We start from the raw sequence: 8,481 nt of genomic DNA on the forward strand, positions 1-8,481 counted from the left end.
CGCCGGCTCATGGGAGCGCCGCTCCGCGCAACCACCGCCCGCCCGCGCGCCGCGCCTGCGCGCCGCCCCCGGCTCCGCCCATCGGCCCCCTCCGGGGGGACCCGGCCGGGGGCGTCGCACGTGCGCCCGCCCCGCGATGACGTCACGAGGCTGTTCAAAAGGCGGCGGCGGGAAGCGCGCGGCCCCGCGAGGGGGGGCAGCAGGTGCGCTCGCGCCGCCCGCGGGGCGGCCCCTGAGCCCTGAGGGAGCCGGGCCGGGAGCGGCCTGGGGATGGGGCAGCAGCTCCGCGGGGTGCGTGGCTGTGGAACCTACAGCACCAGGAGGGATCTAGCGCTCCACGTGGGGCAGTTAGTTTCCAAACCGGAAGGTATGTGCCTCCTAAAGGTGCTGGTTGTATTAAAAAAAAAGTAAATGAAACGATAGCTTTGAAATACTGGCGTTGGTTACGCTAGTTCTGCTGCATTGGAAGAAAAGCTTTCCCGTGCACTGGTGAGAACTCTGTATTTTACACGGCAAACAAAGCAAGGAAACAGAGCCTTTACTTTATTTCTAGGCATTCACGGTCCCTTTTCCTAAAGTTTTGATATTTCACATATTTATTCCTTTATTCTCTCGTCTTAGGCTACTTAAAAACACTTGTATGCAAACCTAGAGAACTGCCGAATGCCAAGCCTGTCTCCCGTTAGCTGAGGTGCTCGAGAAGGAGAGTTAATTAAGCACTTATTACTTAATCAAGTAATCAAACTATTGACTGGTTTTTTCTTGTTGGAAAATTCAACAAAGAAATATGGTGACATTAAGGTTATTTGTTAGTGTAGCAAGCTAGAAACCAGCAGAATACTTGAGAGTGCCTTATTCACGTTTATAGGAATAGCAGAAGCAAACTAAAATTTTTGGTGATTTAAATTTGATAGGTTTTTTTGATTAAAACAGCTTTTTTAAAAAAAATCTTTACTAACTTTTTTTGTATGCAAGTTGTCTTTGATACAGTCACAGCTTTTTTCTCAAAGACTACGAAAAAAATCCAATTTTTGGTCACCAGAAGATGGCGCTGTGCGGCGCGATTTGTGAATTCATTGTCAGGACAGACAGAAACACTCAGGTGCCCACCTTGGAGTTTTCCCAAGCACATCCTCTTTCGTCTGCTTTGAATTTTGGAGATATTGTTGTAGGATGTTTTCCCGATTTTTTTTCTTCTGTGAACGTGCCCTATGATCCGAGTGGAAACTTTCACAATGCTTCTGCTAATGAAGCAAAGTTATTTAGGAAACAACTTCTAGCTCCTTCATTCAGCTGTTTATTTCAGTTCATGGAGACAGATTTTCTCAGTCCAATATTGAGCAGTTCAGGTCTATGCTGATACTAAAACTTAATTAGGTGGGCAAATGGAAGAACCTTCTTACTTCTGTTCCTTATTAGGTACTGTGCTGAAGAAATGGTAGATAAGACCTACTAAATGCATATGCATAAGAAGAAATTAGTGCTCTCATAAGAAGCAGATAATTTCAAAAAATGCCTACAGAAATAGAGGAAAATGGATAATTGGAAAATATATCTGAGGATCTGGATATTTGGACCTTGATTGCTAAGGTTGATTTGCACAGGCACAGCTCTTATGATTATTGATACCTGATGAAAAAGCAGGGATCCACTGGAGAGAAGTGGTTAGGCAAAAGAAAGTTTTCATTTTAGTACTTATTGTTGAGAAAAATGAATAATTACAGTCACTACTGTGAAGAGAAATCTGTGCCCTTCTCCTCTGGTGGCCTATATTCTCTCCAGTGGTTTCTGCAGATGAGAGATTAGCTTGCCCAGAAGGGTTTACAGGCATTATTCACATTGTGGCGATAGTTACAGTAACCAAAGGGCATGCTGGTACTTCTCCCAGAAACACTTATTTAACTGTGGTGTGTTCATGATGCAACTGGGACCAAGTAACTAAAGCTAATACCTAAGGTTGTAGACAGGCTTTCATATTCATCCAAAATGCTACAGGAGCCTTATGGGAGAGCATGGAAATTACTCCATGTCTTAGTCAGAATTCAGACAGACACCATGACCAAAATTGTGAAATGGACTTTCTTTTGATTATAGGAAGTAATGGTGTACATGGCCTGTTTTTCCCACTTAAAATATGAAGCACCAATTTATTCCTACTCTCAAGAAGATCCAAGAAATCTTCTGTGGCATATTATAAATTTTAATGGTGACCGATTGCTCTGGGTTTGCTTCCAGTCTTTGTCATGTGGATGTTGCAAAATGCAAGTAAATCAAAAAATTGAGTGTATTAATCCTTACATATCACCCAGTGGAGGCACGGAATACTGTATTTTTCAGAGGCCTTTGTCAGCCTTCATGTTTGTCCTTTTCTCTGTGATGCTTCGTGTCTCCATTCTTCTGTTTACTATTTCTTTGCTTGCTGTGCTCTCTGTTATTGTAAAAGGAAAGACTTTTTTTTTGTGTGCTGCTTCTCTTACTACATCTGCTCTTCTTTCCCCGCCACAGCCCTCACAGTTTTCACATACAAGATCAGTCACGCGCTGACCTGCGAGCTGCCAGTAGAACAGCCTGTCCTGCATGTGCAGTTCACTGCTCGTTTTTCCCTCCTGTGGGTAGGACAGGGAAGTGAAGTGTATAGCATTTTTTCAGCTTTTGCAGATGTTTACCCATACATCTAAGGCAGTTTGGCAGAAAGAATGTGTATCATGGTTGATTAGCAGTGATGAGAGACATGCATATAAAAACTAATTCCTCTGGAGAGAACTAATGGCTTTTTCACCTCTTCAGTGTCTGAGTTCCCATACAGACCCTTGGGGCTGCCTGCAGGGTGGTTAATTCATTTAACCTGTCAGAGGAAGCCAAAACTGCAGTTTCTGAGTAGAAAGGATACACAGCAAAAGTTATCTTTATTATACTCAAGGCAATTTTTCTGAAATTGACTGTGTTTCATTGCCTTTATAGCATGTATGCTAATCCTGATCTTTGATTCAGGGCATATATAAACAGCATAGAACAGCATCAGGTTCTATACTTTTTTAAGACCAAGAAAGCAATCTGTAGTTTGTTTCAATCATAGCGCTTAAACAAAAGCATTTTAATAGGTGCTTCACCAAAAGTCTAGGTGAAGAACATCTGCTGATGTGATATCTTTAGCCAAGTATTTAAGGTATTTGAATTTCTAGGTCTTCATATGTAGGAGATGCAATATTTCAGAAGAACATGCTACAGAAGAACATGCTTCCTGCTCAGTAAATGTGCAGTGTATATATACACATATTTGCATATCTTGTATTATATTTTAGTTTCCTTTTCAACATTTTTCAATGCATATGTGTTGAAATTGCTAGTTTGCATTTTGGCAGAGGATCGGAGTAGCTGTGAAAACACCTGTTAAATGCTGATGGGAAATCCTTAGCAGTTGATATCCACCTGTGTCTTTGACTATTGAGAGCAAGTGCCAGGCCTGGCTTGTCATTCTTTCAGGTACAGTAACACTGCCAGGGCTGAGCTACCTGCATCTGTGCTGAAGGGTGCACAGAGGAATTCTCAGTGGCTGCACAGTGATGAGCGCCTAGATCTTGGTTTGTAGTTCTATTAATGGCAACAGTTCAAATGAAATTACAGCTATTATGCTGCATTGTAAGTACTAAACAATTTACTTTGCTGAAATTCCTACTGACAGCTCTGCCTGCCAGCATCCATCTTTTGTGTGGGTATAAGATATTCAGGAGATCATAGCGGAGGATAAATCACTCTCTGGGCAATTTACTGAGTTGTATGAAAGTGAGAATAAAAGCTTTTCAGCATGAAAAGTAAATCCGTGTTTCTTCTATGTCAGCTGCTGTGCAGAAGCTGCTAAAAAACAGGATATAGAATCTTGTTTTGGTTTTTTTAGTGCTGAAAAAAATCAGAGTGTATAAAATATTTGGAAACTACTGTACTGTTTAAAACACATTTTTCTCTTTTCTGTTTCCCTGTGGAAATTGGTTTTTTAATCTTGAGTCTGTCTACCTTTCTAATACCTTTCTATCAGTCATTTTCAATGTCTCTGTTACCTGCTGTAAGTGAAGAGTAGGAACTTGCAGAGCAAATAATGTGGAAGAATTGGGGAAATTGATGAATTAATAGATTAGGATTATTCAAATGAATGCCTCTACTGAAGGAAAGCCGGGGGGGAATTCAGCTTTTATACAGCGTGTTTGAACATAATAGGCTGAAAGTTCAGTGTGGTGGCTCTGCACGCTGGAGCCTGCATGTGCTGTCTCTGTCCTGCCCAGAAGACACAGCAAGTAGAATGGGCTGGAATTACTTTAATAGAAAAATTAAGAGAAAATGGCAGGAGTCCCTAAAAAAATTGGTAGTTCTGCTGTTCATGTAACAATGACAAGTTTCGTGCTTTGCAGTTTATATAAGTGTACAAAAACCTTAGGATTTAAGGAAGCTCTGTGTTGCCTGGTGTAAGTCAATACAAATTAGGAAATCTGTTTGGGATTTAAAAGAATGCACAGTGGCCCAAGGAGTGTAATAAAATGGGATTTTTTTGTTTAAAGCATTGGACAAAGCTCAGTCCCCTAATCATTTCTGCAGTCTGAGGTTTGGCAGTGAAAGTTTGAAATTTTGGCTTGTGTGTGCTTGTATACCAATTTCCCTTCTTTCTTCTTTTCCTTAAAATATTCTGGCTTTGTAGATGGATATATTGCAATGTATTCAACATGAAACTATATTCTGCCATTCCTTTTTTTAACTTGGATTGCCACATGCACACAAATAAGGTCAGAATTTGGCCAAAGACAGTATCCTTGCACCATGGGTTTCTGGAATTTATACTGCATCCACTCCAGTTTTTCCTTCCAAAAATGGTTTTAGATGCTGCTTGCATGGTACCTTACACAAATAGTAGGCAAGTAGGTCCTCAACTTGAAATTACTTCTTTGTCAGAAAACAGTATTTTTTAGGAAGAGTACTGCATAAGCTCAGGACTCTGTGATAGCTCATTTGTTTTTGGGATGCTGATCTAAAAAAATAAAAAAATTATTTGAGTAGAATGTGTTTATATGCAGGAAGGGACAGAATTAGCCATATGATATCCAGTGGATACAGATTCTTCAGCTTCCAGTTATATTCTCTCATATGTAATGACAATGGAATGTTAGATAAACAGGCAATGTTTGTTACTTTAGAGTATCAGGCAATTCTTCATTGCTCTTAATGCAAATAATCCTGAAGTCAGTGCTTCATGTGGATGAGGAATATCCCTTTTATTTGTACATAGACTTGGAAGATTTTAGCATGTGTAATACATGTAAGGCTGTAAGTAAAAGGTATCTCTAACTTAAATTATTATCAATCAAAGTATTTAAGCCCCTGCTTCTGTTCAGCTTTATCAAAAGACTTGCTTGTAAATGCAGGCAGAATATTATGAATATGCTTGTGCAATATGGTGAATTGAAGTTTTTGCTATTTACTGCATACTAGAAATCTCAAATTTTTATCTTCCTCTGGAGCACAAAAGTAGTCAAGTAGCAGTGGTAAGTACATCTCCAGATGATGCCTATAAAAATCTGTTTTAATTAAAGCAGCTCATTTTGATTTGTTAAGAATGTATCTACTTTTTTAATATTCCTAAGGAGTTTTTAATTCTTGCCTTAAAAGGAATTTCTGTGATTAGAAGGTGAGGCTTATTCCCACTTATCTGATGTACAGGAAGCTATATCTAAATATAAGGAAATACTTCTTTCCTGTAAAGGTGATGAAACACTGGGCCAGGTCTCCGCTCTTGGAGATATTCCGATGTCCTGATCCATCTGCCCAAGCTCTGCCTGCTATCAGAAGGTACCTTGGTCTAGATGTCTCAGGATGCCCCTTCCAGCTTCAGCCATTCTGTAATTCTCTAATTCATCTCAATCAAGCACATGTGACACCTAAGACTGAAAAGAATATTGCAGATCATGTTGACCCGAAGCTAAATCTACCTGTGATAGAAAACTTCTCTAATCTTCTTACTTGTGGTTCTAAGGCCTTGTGATGTACATGCAGAATGATGCTTTGTTCTGTTAGGAGGTTCCTATCCAGACTTCACTCAGCTGCATTTGGAATAAAAGTCCATCTTCAGAATACCCAGTGACATTCAGTGTTTCTAACTGATATAGGTTTGCCTTTTTGTGTTTTTCTGAGGAAAAAGAACCAACTAAAACCACAAATCAAACATTAAAAAAATCCCGTATCACCAAACAAAAATACTCTCCTTCACTGATTATCAAGGTTTATTTAGTACTACCTTGGAAAAACTTGTTTTAGTTAAATCTACCAGTGGAAGCAACGTGTCTGGTAGCAATAAGAATTGACAAATTTTGACAGGATGCTTTGGCAGAAGTGGCTGCTGAAAACCCCCGCACAGTGAGATGATAACAGGGTGGATGTTTTCTGCCTACCTGGATCATGGTTCTCCAAAGCCTCTATTAAGCCTTGTGTGGCCTTAAAAGTTCAGAGCAATAATTGCCAGAATATTTTTGTGTGCATATCTCACAAAAAAGACTAGGCTGTAGGAGGGTTTGATACAGCATTAGCAAACACTACAGAGCACTTCAACAGGAACAGGCTAAAGGACAATTTCATACAGTCCTACTATAGCCACTTGCAACAGACAGCTGAAATCCATGGATCCTCAGTGAAAGGATGCACCTTCAGGTCCTGCTTTAGAGCCAGAGATCGTTTGGGGAGACTGTCTAGTAAATGGATGCCTTATTTTAGTGTGAAATGCTTCTTTAAGCTGCAGATAGTTTTAATTGTGTCCCTTACTGAAGTTAAGAAGCCTCAGTTCTGTGATGTATTTTTTTTAGATACGGATTCTTAAACCCAAATTAATAAATGAAGACATAAGTGCATCTAGGTTCCTGGACCAATTAGTACCAATTTATTTAACCTGAAAAATGCTTGAGGAAAATAAGCAAGAAGGGTACTGAACTGCATCTCTCCCTTTTAATAAAACAAGGATTCCCATATACTTGAAAAATATATCCTCTCAGAAATTTAGTTTGCATTAAGAATGGCAGTGTTTGGATCCATTTTAAGAAATGTTATACATAAATAACTTTCTGAGAGGAGAATACATGATTTTCTTCTGTAATCACTGCTTTTAATTTTCTTAATGCACTTTTCACTGTTGCTTTGTTTGAATACATTTTATTTTTGTTCCTCTAGACAGGATTCTGCCACAAGCATTTTAAAATCAGACATTAATAGCATAGTTCACAGTTGTTACTGCCAGTGCTCAAACACAAATACTGCATTTGTGTTTGGAGGAAAAAGCAAACATCAGATCTTAATTATGTGCATTTGTGCTTCTGTGCTTAAGCAAGCTGGCATAAGGAGTTTACATCACTATCACTTAACTGTAGTCTGTAGCTATCAGGATCACCAGCTGGATGGTTTGCAGTGGTGGGGGGATTTGTCCTATTTTTTTGCCTGTTTTTAAATGGCAGGATTGCCAGGGAAACTTGAAGCTTTGTGTTTACTTTATCCATAAGGAAATTGGTAGGACTTTATTACTGAATGACTAAAATAGTTCCATTTATTTGCAGACTGTTTTCAAACAGTTTTTGGGTTTCTCTGTGGGTTTTATTAGGAGTGAGTAGGCCAAGTATTACAGCAGCGATCAGAATTGTGTCAATCTGCAGTATAACCTCTTGTGTTTTTTATGAACAGAAAAACGATGAGTGGATAATCAGCCCTTTGCAGCGTGGATTAAGTTGGTCACAATAGGACTCTCCTCCTGGCATTTTTAGGCACATTTCTAGTGATAAGCTTTAAAACTTGAAAAGTGTACGTTAGTCATTTAGGCTTTGGATTGCTGGTCAGTTATTAAAACCATCATTGTGATTCATCAGTCTTTGATGGTCACTAGAATCAGATAATTATTTCTTCTTCCATTTGTAAGGTGTGGGAGGTGCTGAATGTCAGCATAAGTAAACTCTCTTATAAGGGCATTTATTCTTTGCAAAGCAATAGAAACACAAAATCTTTATATGCTGAAAAAGAAAAGTTACACCAAAGTTTCTATTATAGATCTGAGCCAGAAGTCATTTGTAGGAAAAGAATAGAATTGGGCCTAGTAAGAGTTACGTGCCAGGGAGTGCTTAGAGAACCTCCAACAAGGACCTCTGATCAAACCACTGCTCAGAACAAAAGAAATATTGGCTAAACCTAGGAAGGATTGCCTGCCACACAGGACCATAGGATTTTATCAATAGAATTGTGGCAAATAAATCAGGAATGCTGTCACCTGAGGTTCCAAGGATACGCAAATTGTACCACTGAACAAATTAAAACTTCACTGTATACTTTTGGGTCTATATAACACAATTTTCTTTGTCTCTCACTTTAAAATCTAGTCTTCTAATGTACTAGTATTTTGGTTTGGATTGATACTGTAAACAGTTGAAAATATTTTCTTTTTTTTATATATTTAACTAAGAATATGAA

This window comes from Pyrgilauda ruficollis, unplaced genomic scaffold (genome assembly GCF_017590135.1).
Source record: "Pyrgilauda ruficollis isolate IOZ18807 unplaced genomic scaffold, ASM1759013v1 scaffold3, whole genome shotgun sequence".
NCBI classification, from domain to species: Eukaryota; Metazoa; Chordata; class Aves; order Passeriformes; family Passeridae; genus Pyrgilauda; species Pyrgilauda ruficollis.